We start from the raw sequence: 13,529 nt of genomic DNA, 5'->3' as shown, positions 1-13,529 counted from the left end.
TAGCTCTCCCTTTTTACTTCCTTTTGGATAAACAGACATATTAGGCAAGCATTTTGGAGCTTTCACCTAAATAACTACAGGTGGTGAGATAAGCTGCACAATATAATTGACCTTTCAGTATATTGTTGCACACACACCATCTATTTAGCAAATGCCCTTGTTATCAACAGCAGCCTTTTAAACTCACCTGAGCTAACAGGTATGTGCGCTGGTTACTCTGCTGCGCTTAAAATTTCTTTTTTGGTTTGCTACAATGCCTTTTCTGAAACGTTGTCTCCCTCTGCTGGAACACTGACTTCTTTCATTTAATGCCTGCAGACTATAAAAGAGAACCCAACCCAAAAAGTTTGGTTGATTAGTCTGTGGCATTCTGTTAAACTGTTGCTTATGGCGGTCTCTGTGAGCTTCTCAGCGACATTCAGCCAGCCAGGTATCCTGCCTGCAGTAGATGGAATGTGGCAATGGAACGCTGGCTGCGCGTGTCATAATAGGCTCTGAGCCTTTATATACCTGTGCACAGCAGCAGCCACCTTCAGTCTGCTGCTGGACAGCCAGCAGCAGCAGCAGGAGAGGTATGTAATCAGCAGCCCTCCTGCTAAGGGTAGACAGCTGCTCGTTCCACCCCACCCCCCGCCTTAATTGGTTCTCCTCCCTTCCAACGGTGTTGAGGCGGGTGGGAACAGCAGGGGGTGAAGGTGCTGTGTTTAAAGAGGTGGAGTTATGCAGATCTAAAACGCGTGGATTGCAGCAGCAGCAAGCCGAAAAGTGCAGGCATGTAAGGGATCTAGAGGTTGACAACATGTCTTCTTAACGGGAGTCCAGGAGCTCATCTCCACAAATGGACTTTTCAGGATCCTTGGGTGGCTCCGTAGTTTGAAACCAATTCTGGTTATCGCTTCTCGGCCTTTTGGCTAAGATCAAGTGTAGTATCTGTTCTTATCAGTTTAATATCTGATACGTCCCCTATCTGGGGACCATATATTAAATGGATTTTTAGAACAGGGAGATGGAAAAAGAGCTTGCTCTGTCCACTCCACGCATTGACCTGGTATTGCAGTATCTCCAGGACCGGTGCACCCCTTCTTTAATGCAGTTTCTAAAATCAGAAAGAATTGAATTTAATGTTTTTTGTTCATTTTGCTTGTTTGTCGGATTTTGGGATGGACTCTTTGGCTTTGCTTTTCTTCTCCTCATTGGATTTTTCATGTTCAAAGTTGCAGAAGCCAGATTACAAGCTCATTTTGGTTCAACTTCAGCAACTGTGCATTGCATTGCCATGTAATGTAATGAAATGCTATCTTTCTAGCTCTCCCTTTTTACTTCCTTTTGGATAAACAGACATATTAGGCAAGCATTTTGGAGCTTTCACCTAAATAACTACAGGTGGTGAGATAAGCTGCACAATATAATTGACCTTTCAGTATATTGTTGCACACACACCATCTATTTAGCAAATGCCCTTGTTATCAACAGCAGCCTTTTAAACTCACCTGAGCTAACAGGTATGTGCGCTGGTTACTCTGCTGCGCTTAAAATTTCTTTTTTGGTTTGCTACAATGCCTTTTCTGAAACGTTGTCTCCCTCTGCTGGAACACTGACTTCTTTCATTTAATGCCTGCAGACTATAAAAGAGAACCCAACCCAAAAAGTTTGGTTGATTAGTCTGTGGCATTCTGTTAAACTGTTGCTTATGGCGGTCTCTGTGAGCTTCTCAGCGACATTCAGCCAGCCAGGTATCCTGCCTGCAGTAGATGGAATGTGGCAATGGAACGCTGGCTGCGCGTGTCATAATAGGCTCTGAGCCTTTAAATACCTGTGCACAGCAGCAGCCACCTTCAGTCTGCTGCTGGACAGCCAGCAGCAGCAGCAGCAGCAGGAGAGGTATGTAATCAGCAGCCCTCCTGCTAAGGGTAGACAGCTGCTCGTTCCACCCCACCCCCCGCCTTAATTGGTTCTCCTCCCTTCCAACGGTGTTGAGGCGGGTGGGAACAGCAGGGGGTGAAGGTGCTGTGTTTAAAGAGGTGGAGTTATGCAGATCTAAAACGCGTGGATTGCAGCAGCAGCAAGCCGAAAAGTGCAGGCATGTAAGGGATCTAGAGGTTGACAACATGTCTTGTTAACGGGAGTCCAGGAGCTCATCTCCACAAATGGACTTTTCAGGATCCTTGGGTGGCTCCGTAGTTTGAAACCAATTCTGGTTATCGCTTCTCGGCCTTTTGGCTAAGATCAAGTGTAGTATCTGTTCTTATCAGTTTAATATCTGATACGTCCCCTATCTGGGGACCATATATTAAATGGATTTTTAGAACAGGGAGATGGAAAAAGAGCTTGCTCTGTCCACTCCACGCATTGACCTGGTATTGCAGTATCTCCAGGACCGGTGCACCCCTTCTTTAATGCAGTTTCTAAAATCAGAAAGAATTGAATTCAATGTTTTTTGTTCATTTTGCTTGTTTGTCGGATTTTGGGATGGACTCTTTGGCTTTGCTTTTCTTCTCCTCATTGGATTTTTCATGTTCAAAGTTGCAGAAGCCAGATTACAAGCTCATTTTGGTTCAACTTCAGCAACTGTGCATTGCATTGCCATGTAATGTAATGAAATGCTATCTTTCTAGCTCTCCCTTTTTACTTCCTTTTGGATAAACAGACATATTAGGCAAGCATTTTGGAGCTTTCACCTAAATAACTACAGGTGGTGAGATAAGCTGCACAATATAATTGACCTTTCAGTATATTGTTGCACACACACCATCTATTTAGCAAATGCCCTTGTTATCAACAGCAGCCTTTTAAACTCACCTGAGCTAACAGGTATGTGCGCTGGTTACTCTGCTGCGCTTAAAATTTCTTTTTTGGTTTGCTACAATGCCTTTTCTGAAACGTTGTCTCCCTCTGCTGGAACACTGACTTCTTTCATTTAATGACTGCAGACTATAAAAGAGAACCCAACCCAAAAAGTTTGGTTGATTAGTCTGTGGCATTCTGTTAAACTGTTGCTTATGGCGGTCTCTGTGAGCTTCTCAGCGACATTCAGCCAGCCAGGTATCCTGCCTGCAGTAGATGGAATGTGGCAATGGAACGCTGGCTGCGCGTGTCATAATAGGCTCTGAGCCTTTATATACCTGTGCACAGCAGCAGCCACCTTCAGTCTGCTGCTGGACAGCCAGCAGCAGCAGCAGGAGAGGTATGTAATCAGCAGCCCTCCTGCTAAGGGTAGACAGCTGCTCGTTCCACCCCACCCCCCGCCTTAATTGGTTCTCCTCCCTTCCAACGGTGTTGAGGCAGGTAGGAACAGCAGGGGGTGAAGGTGCTGTGTTTAAAGAGGTGGAGTTATGCAGATCTAAAACGCGTGGATTGCAGCAGCAGCAAGCCGAAAAGTGCAGGCATGTAAGGGATCTAGAGGTTGACAACATGTCTTCTTAACGGGAGTCCAGGAGCTCATCTCCACAAATGGACTTTTCAGGATCCTTGGGTGGCTCCGTAGTTTGAAACCAATTCTGGTTATCGCTTCTCGGCCTTTTGGCTAAGATCAAGTGTAGTATCTGTTCTTATCAGTTTAATATCTGATACGTCCCCTATCTGGGGACCATATATTAAATGGATTTTTAGAACAGGGAGATGGAAAAAGAGCTTGCTCTGTCCACTCCACGCATTGACCTGGTATTGCAGTATCTCCAGGACCGGTGCACCCCTTCTTTAATGCAGTTTCTAAAATCAGAAAGAATTGAATTCAATGTTTTTTGTTCATTTTGCTTGTTTGTCGGATTTTGGGATGGACTCTTTGGCTTTGCTTTTCTTCTCCTCATTGGATTTTTCATGTTCAAAGTTGCAGAAGCCAGATTACAAGCTCATTTTGGTTCAACTTCAGCAACTGTGCATTGCATTGCCATGTAATGTAATGAAATGCTATCTTTCTAGCTCTCCCTTTTTACTTCCTTTTGGATAAACAGACATATTAGGCAAGCATTTTGGAGCTTTCACCTAAATAACTACAGGTGGTGAGATAAGCTGCACAATATAATTGACCTTTCAGTATATTGTTGCACACACACCATCTATTTAGCAAATGCCCTTGTTATCAACAGCAGCCTTTTAAACTCACCTGAGCTAACAGGTATGTGCGCTGGTTACTCTGCTGCGCTTAAAATTTCTTTTTTGGTTTGCTACAATGCCTTTTCTGAAACGTTGTCTCCCTCTGCTGGAACACTGACTTCTTTCATTTAATGCCTGCAGACTATAAAAGAGAACCCAACCCAAAAAGTTTGGTTGATTAGTCTGTGGCATTCTGTTAAACTGTTGCTTATGGCGGTCTCTGTGAGCTTCTCAGCGACATTCAGCCAGCCAGGTATCCTGCCTGCAGTAGATGGAATGTGGCAATGGAACGCTGGCTTTGCGTGTCATAATAGGCTCTGAGCCTTTATATACCTGTGCACAGCAGCAGCCACCTTCAGTCTGCTGCTGGACAGCCAGCAGCAGCAGCAGCAGCAGGAGAGGTATGTAATCAGCAGCCCTCCTGCTAAGGGTAGACAGCTGCTCGTTCCACCCCACCCCCCGCCTTAATTGGTTCTCCTCCCTTCCAACGGTGTTGAGGCAGGTAGGAACAGCAGGGGGTGAAGGTGCTGTGTTTAAAGAGGTGGAGTTATGCAGATCTAAAACGCGTGGATTGCAGCAGCAGCAAGCCGAAAAGTGCAGGCATGTAAGGGATCTAGAGGTTGACAACATGTCTTCTTAACGGGAGTCCAGGAGCTCATCTCCACAAATGGACTTTTCAGGATCCTTGGGTGGCTCCGTAGTTTGAAACCAATTCTGGTTATCGCTTCTCGGCCTTTTGGCTAAGATCAAGTGTAGTATCTGTTCTTATCAGTTTAATATCTGATACGTCCCCTATCTGGGGACCATATATTAAATGGATTTTTAGAACAGGGAGATGGAAAAAGAGCTTGCTCTGTCCACTCCACGCATTGACCTGGTATTGCAGTATCTCCAGGACCGGTGCACCCCTTCTTTAATGCAGTTTCTAAAATCAGATAGAATTGAATTCAATGTTTTTTGTTCATTTTGCTTGTTTGTCGGATTTTGGGATGGACTATTTGGCTTTGCTTTTCTTCTCCTCATTGGATTTTTCATGTTCAAAGTTGCAGAAGCCAGATTACAAGCTCATTTTGGTTCAACTTCAGCAACTGTGCATTGCATTGCCATGTAATGTAATGAAATGCTATCTTTCTAGCTCTCCCTTTTTACTTCCTTTTGGATAAACAGACATATTAGGCAAGCATTTTGGAGCTTTCACCTAAATAACTACAGGTGGTGAGATAAGCTGCACAATGTAATTGACCTTTCAGTATATTGTTGCACACACACCATCTATTTAGCAAATGCCCTTGTTATCAACAGCAGCCTTTTAAACTCACCTGAGCTAACAGGTATGTGCGCTGGTTACTCTGCTGCGCTTAAAATTTCTTTTTTGGTTTGCTACAATGCCTTTTCTGAAACGTTGTCTCCCTCTGCTGGAACACTGACTTCTTTCATTTAATGCCTGCAGACTATAAAAGAGAACCCAACCCAAAAAGTTTGGTTGATTAGTCTGTGGCATTCTGTTAAACTGTTGCTTATGGCGGTCTCTGTGAGCTTCTCAGCGACATTCAGCCAGCCAGGTATCCTGCCTGCAGTAGATGGAATGTGGCAATGGAACGCTGGCTGCGCGTGTCATAATAGGCTCTGAGCCTTTATATACCTGTGCACAGCAGCAGCCACCTTCAGTCTGCTGCTGGACAGCCAGCAGCAGCAGCAGCAGCAGGAGAGGTATGTAATCAGCAGCCCTCCTGCTAAGGGTAGACAGCTGCTCGTTCCACCCCACCCCCCACCTTAATTGGTTCTCCTCCCTTCCAACGGTGTTGAGGCGGGTGGGAACAGCAGGGGGTGAAGGTGCTGTGTTTAAAGAGGTGGAGTTATGCAGATCTAAAACGCGTGGATTGCAGCAGCAGCAAGCCGAAAAGTGCAGGCATGTAAGGGATCTAGAGGTTGACAACATGTCTTCTTAACGGGAGTCCAGGAGCTCATCTCCACAAATGGACTTTTCAGGATCCTTGGGTGGCTCCGTAGTTTGAAACCAATTCTGGTTATCGCTTCTCGGCCTTTTGGCTAAGATCAAGTGTAGTATCTGTTCTTATCAGTTTAATATCTGATACGTCCCCTATCTGGGGACCATATATTAAATGGATTTTTAGAACAGGGAGATGGAAAAAGAGCTTGCTCTGTCCACTCCACGCATTGACCTGGTATTGCAGTATCTCCAGGACCGGTGCACCCCTTCTTTAATGCAGTTTCTAAAATCAGAAAGAATTGAATTCAATGTTTTTTGTTCATTTTGCTTGTTTGTCGGATTTTGGGATGGACTCTTTGGCTTTGCTTTTCTTCTCCTCATTGGATTTTTCATGTTCAAAGTTGCAGAAGCCAGATTACAAGCTCATTTTGGTTCAACTTCAGCAACTGTGCATTGCATTGCCATGTAATGTAATGAAATGCTATCTTTCTAGCTCTCCCTTTTTACTTCCTTTTGGATAAACAGACATATTAGGCAAGCATTTTGGAGCTTTCACCTAAATAACTACAGGTGGTGAGATAAGCTGCACAATATAATTGACCTTTCAGTATATTGTTGCACACACACCATCTATTTAGCAAATGCCCTTGTTATCAACAGCAGCCTTTTAAACTCACCTGAGCTAACAGGTATGTGCGCTGGTTACTCTGCTGCGCTTAAAATTTCTTTTTTGGTTTGCTACAATGCCTTTTCTGAAACGTTGTCTCCCTCTGCTGGAACACTGACTTCTTTCATTTAATGCCTGCAGACTATAAAAGAGAACCCAACCCCAAAAGTTTGGTTGATTAGTCTGTGGCATTCTGTTAAACTGTTGCTTATGGCGGTCTCTGTGAGCTTCTCAGCGACATTCAGCCAGCCAGGTATCCTGCCTGCAGTAGATGGAATGTGGCAATGGAACGCTGGCTGCGCGTGTCATAATAGGCTCTGAGCCTTTATATACCTGTGCACAGCAGCAGCCACCTTCAGTCTGCTGCTGGACAGCCAGCAGCAGCAGCAGCAGCAGGAGAGGTATGTAATCAGCAGCCCTGCTGCTAAGGGTAGACAGCTGCTCGTTCCACCCCATCCCCCGCCTTAATTGGTTCTCCTCCCTTCCAACGGTGTTGAGGCGGGTGGGAACAGCAGGGGGTGAAGGTGCTGTGTTTAAAGAGGTGGAGTTATGCAGATCTAAAACGCGTGGATTGCAGCAGCAGCAAGCCGAAAAGTGCAGGCATGTAAGGGATCTAGAGGTTGACAACATGTCTTCTTAACGGGAGTCCAGGAGCTCATCTCCACAAATGGACTTTTCAGGATCCTTGGGTGGCTCCGTAGTTTGAAACCAATTCTGGTTATCGCTTCTCGGCCTTTTGGCTAAGATCAAGTGTAGTATCTGTTCTTATCAGTTTAATATCTGATACGTCCCCTATCTGGGGACCATATATTAAATGGATTTTTAGAACAGGGAGATGGAAAAAGAGCTTGCTCTGTCCACTCCACGCATTGACCTGGTATTGCAGTATCTCCAGGACCGGTGCACCCCTTCTTTAATGCAGTTTCTAAAATCAGAAAGAATTGAATTCAATGTTTTTTGTTCATTTTGCTTGTTTGTCGGATTTTGGGATGGACTCTTTGGCTTTGCTTTTCTTCTCCTCATTGGATTTTTCATGTTCAAAGTTGCAGAAGCCAGATTACAAGCTCATTTTGGTTCAACTTCAGCAACTGTGCATTGCATTGCCATGTAATGTAATGAAATGCTATCTTTCTAGCTCTCCCTTTTTACTTCCTTTTGGATAAACAGACATATTAGGCAAGCATTTTGGAGCTTTCACCTAAATAACTACAGGTGGTGAGATAAGCTGCACAATATAATTGACCTTTCAGTATATTGTTGCACACACACCATCTATTTAGCAAATGCCCTTGTTATCAACAGCAGCCTTTTAAACTCACCTGAGCTAACAGGTATGTGCGCTGGTTACTCTGCTGCGCTTAAAATTTCTTTTTTGGTTTGCTACAATGCCTTTTCTGAAACGTTGTCTCCCTCTGCTGGAACACTGACTTCTTTCATTTAATGCCTGCAGACTATAAAAGAGAACCCAACCCAAAAAGTTTGGTTGATTAGTCTGTGGCATTCTGTTAAACTGTTGCTTATGGCGGTCTCTGTGAGCTTCTCAGCGACATTCAGCCAGCCAGTTATCCTGCCTGCAGTAGATGGAATGTGGCAATGGAACGCTGGCTGCGCGTGTCATAATAGGCTCTGAGCCTTTATATACCTGTGCACAGCAGCAGCCACCTTCAGTCTGCTGCTGGACAGCCAGCAGCAGCAGCAGCAGCAGGAGAGGTATGTAATCAGCAGCCCTCCTGCTAAGGGTAGACAGCTGCTCGTTCCACCCCACCCCCCGCCTTAATTGGTTCTCCTCCCTTCCAACGGTGTTGAGGCGGGTGGGAACAGCAGGGGGTGAAGGTGCTGTGTTTAAAGAGGTGGAGTTATGCAGATCTAAAACGCGTGGATTGCAGCAGCAGCAAGCCGAAAAGTGCAGGCATGTAAGGGATCTAGAGGTTGACAACATGTCTTCTTAACGGGAGTCCAGGAGCTCATCTCCACAAATGGACTTTTCAGGATCCTTGGGTGGCTCCGTAGTTTGAAACCAATTCTGGTTATCGCTTCTCGGCCTTTTGGCTGAGACCAAGTGCTTCACAGCAGGAGGTTTCAGTTGAAGGGCACTCAGGTACCCCTCTCCTTGGCCTGGCAGGATCGTCCACTTCGGTGGGCTTCACCTGCCTGCTGATATTAGGGAGAGGGATTAGTCCTAGGGTAACGGGCAGCGATCCCCCAGCCTTCAGGTGCTTTATCACAAAGCTCTGAAGGCGCAGATTGCAGGTGGTTGCAATTTGCATTTTGTTGCGCCATACCATGGAGGTTGACCCCAACCTCGTTCCTCTATATGCGAGGCTCAAGAACACCATAAGGGTCCACTTTACGGCTGGTGGTTCCGATATTCGGAATCTGGGATATGTAGTCCAGGACGTGCTTGAGAAACTGCTCCACGTCAGAACCAACGAAATCCTTTCTATCCAGGATTATCCTCGACGTGGAGACTATGATGTAACCTTTACTGGCGAAGGTATTTTCAAAGATGTTTTGTCCAGAGTTAAGTCGGTAGAAAATAGCCCTGGTCTAAAAGGGATTCAGATCATCGAGCACGTCCTGGATGAGGTAAAGATGGTGGTTGTGAAAATCTTCTCACCCTTCATAACGGCACCAGAGGTCATTTCCTTTTTGTCAGTTTATTTTAAAAGTGTGAAATTGATTGGGAAAGTGTTGAATGAGTTTAACATCTGGACCTCAAAATGGAAGTTTTTAGTAAAATGTGAAAGAGACCCTAAATTCCCTGGAGGTGTGAGACTTCCTCCAGCTCGATTTAAAATAGGACAAACTAATGGGGATTTTTTTTTCTCAGGAATGCCACTTTTCTGTAGGTATTGTGGTCTCTATGGGCACTCTAAGGATAGTTGTGGTGCCACTTGTAGAAATTGTGCCAGTACTGAACATGACACAAAGGAGTGCCCAAATGAAAAAAAATGTTCTTTTTGTCGGACACCTGGTCATTTCTATTTTTCTTGCCCTCACAGGTTCAGAGAGGATGAACAAAAACAAAAGGAGAAGTCCAAGACATCCGGGAATGGACGGGCCAATCAGACCACCCCTCAGGAGGAGGAACAGCAACCTGGAGCCTCGGGAGGTGATAAGGGCGCTTCGACTAGTAACAATCCCTCCGAGTCAATGACAGGTAACTCACAGGAGCCCAGGAGCTGGCTGAAAGACCATAAGGAGGCTAAAAGGAAGGCTGAGAAAGATCATAAAGGGGCGGTCGGTAAGGCCAAAAAAGAGCGCCAAAAGGCTGACACCGAGCCCAAAATTCCCACTGGGTCTCACGAGAGCGAGGGCGGTACGTGGCATTTGGTGAGGTCTCATAATAAGAAAAAGAATGGTTCCGTGGAGGTGGCTAATAGGGAGGAGATGGATACATCCCCTCACGGGGGTGTAGACTCTGGAATCCCGAGGTCCCGGGGCTCTGCTGCCCCAGGTGGGGCCCCGAACCTGGCTGCCTCCGGGGACTCTGAGGCTCCGCCATGTGCGCAGCCTGCCCCTGTGTTACGACCCTCTGCGGGTCAGCAGGGGAGTGCGGAGCCTCTCGGAGACCCACCTGATGAGGACCTAAATGGTCAGCCTATGGAGACCCAGTGTAACCTTTCTCTCAATATCCTTCCGAGCTACACCCCAGTAGCGTCGGGTCTTAATTTAAGTGAATGTTCCTTCTCCGATGATGAAGACTCTTTGATAACGGTGGATTCAGAAGAGGGCGTTGGTGAAAGTCCAAGTGGTCTGATCCGTCCATCGGATAGGTAAAGTCCAGTTTTTGTTTCTTCCTAACCATTTGTTATGATGGCTGACATTAGTGGTGTTTCCCTCAATGTGAGAGGCATAGGATCCAAGACCAGAAGAGCTACTGTTTTACATTTTTTAACCTGTTTTACAGCTTCTGTTTTCTTTTTACAAGAATGTCATATCCCTCATAAGATTTCTTACAAAAAATATAAGGAAGAGTGGAAACATGGTCCATCGGTCTGGTCTGGATCAAATGCAACCGGATCAGCCGGGGTAGCTATACTTTTTAAGGGAAATGTGTCTATTGATTTTATCCAAGATATTTTACCGGGTCGTATTCTTTTAGTTAAGGCTTTTATTGATGGGACAAGATGGCAGTTTTTAAATTTTTATGGGTCACCTGATAAAAATGAAAGGGCTGATATGCTGGAAATTTTACCTTTATTTATTAACATTTCTGAACCTTTTATCCTGGCAGGTGATTTTAATTGTATTTTAAAAGGCGAAAGCCGACGCTCCGGTTCCGTGAGTAGAAATTATGACAAAACGTCTGGAATGTTAAGCAATATTATAAATGATTGTAAATTAACTGATGTGTATAAAGAATGTAACAAGGATAGCCCTATAGACGCTGGTTTCACCTGGAGCAATTCTACATGTAGCTCCAGGATAGATTTTGTTTTAGGTTCAGAAAAAATACTGCCAGTGAAATGTGAAGTTTTAACTAATATTCTCTCAGATCACAAGGTTTTATCTTTTAGAGTGAGGATTAATGGAAAGAAGAAATGTGGCAAGAAATCTTGGAAATTGAATGTGTCCCTTTTAAAAGATCCACAAATTTTATCGGATTTTATTGAGTTTTATGTAAACTGTAGAAAAAGGAAAAACCCCAATATTTCTTTTAGCTCCTGGTGGGATAGAATGAAAATAAACATTAAAGATTTCTTTATAAAGAAAAGCATACAAAAAGCTAAAGAAAAGTTTGAGATCTATAATTTTCTTAATATCAGGTTACAGACATTGTACAAATTCAAAGACAATGGTCTGGATGTAGGTAATGATATATTGAGTCTTAAAGGAGAAATTTCAAAGTGGTTGGAACAAAAAGGAAAAGAACTGATTTTTCGTTCAAAGGTAAAACACGTAGAAGAGGATGAGACTTGTTCCAGGTATTTTTTTAAGAAAAACAAACAGGCGAAAACAATAATTGATAACATAGATGGAGATAATAATATCAACGTTATATTGGATAAGGTAAATGTCTATTTTAATGATCTTTTTAATGTAAAAACTGTAGACCATGATTTAATACACACTTTCCTGGGGGAGATCAAGTCCACCCTAGATGCTGATGCCCAAAGTTTTTTATCCCAACCTCTAGTTGAGGAAGAGATTTTAGAAACCATGAAGAGTTTTAAAAATGGTAAAGTGCCGGGCCCTGATGGTATCCCCATAGAGTTTTATATAAGTTTTTATGATATTTTAAAAGATGATTTGTTTAATTTGTTTTCCGAAGTTTTTAATAATAAGGTTTTACTCAACTCATGGAAGAAAGGTGAGGTATCACTACTATACAAAAAAGGTGACAAAACGGATCTTAAAAACTGGAGGCCGATAACTCTTTTAAATAGTGATTACAAAATTATGGCTAAGATCTGTGCAAATCGGTTGAAAAAGGTGATACATAAAGTAATTCATGCAAATCAGGTATGCGGGGTACCTGGGCGTAGTATCTGGGACAATTTAAACCTGGTGAAAGATTGTATTGAAGATGTAAAAACCAGAAAGACAAAGATGTCAATCCTAGCGGTGGATTTTGAGAAAGCTTTTGACCGCGTGTCTCATTTTTATCTTTTTAAAGTTTTAGAAAAAATGGGCATTCCGGGTGGGTTTTTATTGTCTCTTAAAGCTTTTTATAATGATTGTACGAGTAAGATTTTAGTTAATGGTTTTAAAACAAAAGAGGTAGTTTTAAAATCAGGGGTGAAGCAGGGTTGCCCTTTGTCCCCCCTGCTTTTTATATGTGCTATAGAACCCCTTTTATGTACAATACGCCAGGATAAGCAAATATGTGGAGTACCCTTACCCGGAGGGAACGGTCTACAAGTTAAAGTTGTAAGCTATATGGATGATGTAGCAGTGTTTGGATGTGATGTACCTTCAATACAAAAAACGATAAGCCAAATTCAGTCTTTTTGTACAGTTTCCGGTTTTAAAATTAATCTTACTAAATGTAATATTTTAAATGTCGGGGGGATGAGTTTACATGATGTACCAATTGCAGTTACAGATTCCATTACTATTTTAGGTGTTTCTTTTAATGAATCTAATAATGGTTTTAATAGCTGGGATGCGGCAGCACAGAAAATTAATCAGAAAATCTGCATGTGGAATATGAGAAAGCTGTCAATGGAAGGTAAAGTTCTGATTGTAAAAATGGTGATATTACCTATCCTGTTATATCTTAGTTTGGTGTTCCCCCCTCCTACAAATTTGTTGAAACGAATTACAAAAGTATGTTTTACCTTTTTTTGGGGCTCAAAAATGGAGAAACTCAAAAGAGAAATTGTGACAAAGCCAAAGGTTAAAGGTGGGAAAGATTTCCCTGTTTTAGATAAGTTTCTTTTAATACATTTTTTCTGTTTCTGTTTTAAAACCCTTTTTAAAGATAATTACCTTTCCTATTTTATGCGTTTTAACACTGGTTTTCTCATGAGAAGGTTTGGTTGGTTTGAAACGGTTTTATCCTCTCCTTATGCTTTTAACCTACCTGCACATTATGAGATTTTAAAGAAAATTATTCTTGATTTTAATTTGAATAAGAAACAGACAGGGGATCTATGTAACAGCAAGACACTACTCAAACAAATTAGTACTGATGTGACGTTGTGTGATATTGAACGTTATGATGATGACAAAACTGTACACATATGGAAAATGATTAACGCCCCTTATCTTTTTAATGTACAGAAAGACATGTCTTGGAGCTGCGCACACCACTGTCTTCCTTGCCGGGCATTCCAGTACAGAAGAGGTTTTGTGAGGTCTGCCATCTGCCCA

General features: G+C 43.2%; 6 non-coding genes across 6 annotated transcripts; all 6 read left to right on the top strand.

Annotated features, from left to right (window-relative positions):
- The first annotated feature begins 891 nt into the window (after nucleotides 1–891).
- On the top strand, nucleotides 892–1,082 carry LOC141222647 (U2 spliceosomal RNA). Its single transcript, XR_012290408.1, has one exon. It is a non-coding gene; the product is annotated as a U2 spliceosomal RNA (small nuclear RNA).
- A 1,118-nt stretch (nucleotides 1,083–2,200) lies between these two features.
- LOC141222635 (U2 spliceosomal RNA) lies at nucleotides 2,201–2,391 on the top strand. Its single transcript, XR_012290397.1, has one exon. It is a non-coding gene; the product is annotated as a U2 spliceosomal RNA (small nuclear RNA).
- A 1,112-nt stretch (nucleotides 2,392–3,503) lies between these two features.
- On the top strand, nucleotides 3,504–3,694 carry LOC141222624 (U2 spliceosomal RNA). The gene has a single exon (XR_012290386.1). It is a non-coding gene; the product is annotated as a U2 spliceosomal RNA (small nuclear RNA).
- Nucleotides 3,695–4,812: 1,118 nt separating this feature from the next.
- On the top strand, nucleotides 4,813–5,003 carry LOC141222612 (U2 spliceosomal RNA). Its single transcript, XR_012290375.1, has one exon. It is a non-coding gene; the product is annotated as a U2 spliceosomal RNA (small nuclear RNA).
- A 1,118-nt stretch (nucleotides 5,004–6,121) lies between these two features.
- Nucleotides 6,122–6,312, top strand: LOC141222601 (U2 spliceosomal RNA). Its single transcript, XR_012290364.1, has one exon. It is a non-coding gene; the product is annotated as a U2 spliceosomal RNA (small nuclear RNA).
- A 1,118-nt stretch (nucleotides 6,313–7,430) lies between these two features.
- On the top strand, nucleotides 7,431–7,621 carry LOC141222590 (U2 spliceosomal RNA). The gene has a single exon (XR_012290353.1). It is a non-coding gene; the product is annotated as a U2 spliceosomal RNA (small nuclear RNA).
- The last annotated feature ends 5,908 nt before the right edge of the window (nucleotides 7,622–13,529 follow it).

This window comes from Phyllobates terribilis, unplaced genomic scaffold (genome assembly GCF_046119375.1).
Source record: "Phyllobates terribilis strain yellow unplaced genomic scaffold, ASM4611937v1 Scaffold_361__1_contigs__length_1927384, whole genome shotgun sequence".
NCBI lineage: Eukaryota > Metazoa > Chordata > Amphibia > Anura > Dendrobatidae > Phyllobates > Phyllobates terribilis.
Note: the sequence above shows the minus strand (reverse complement) of the source record. Positions and strands in the feature narration are given on the sequence as shown.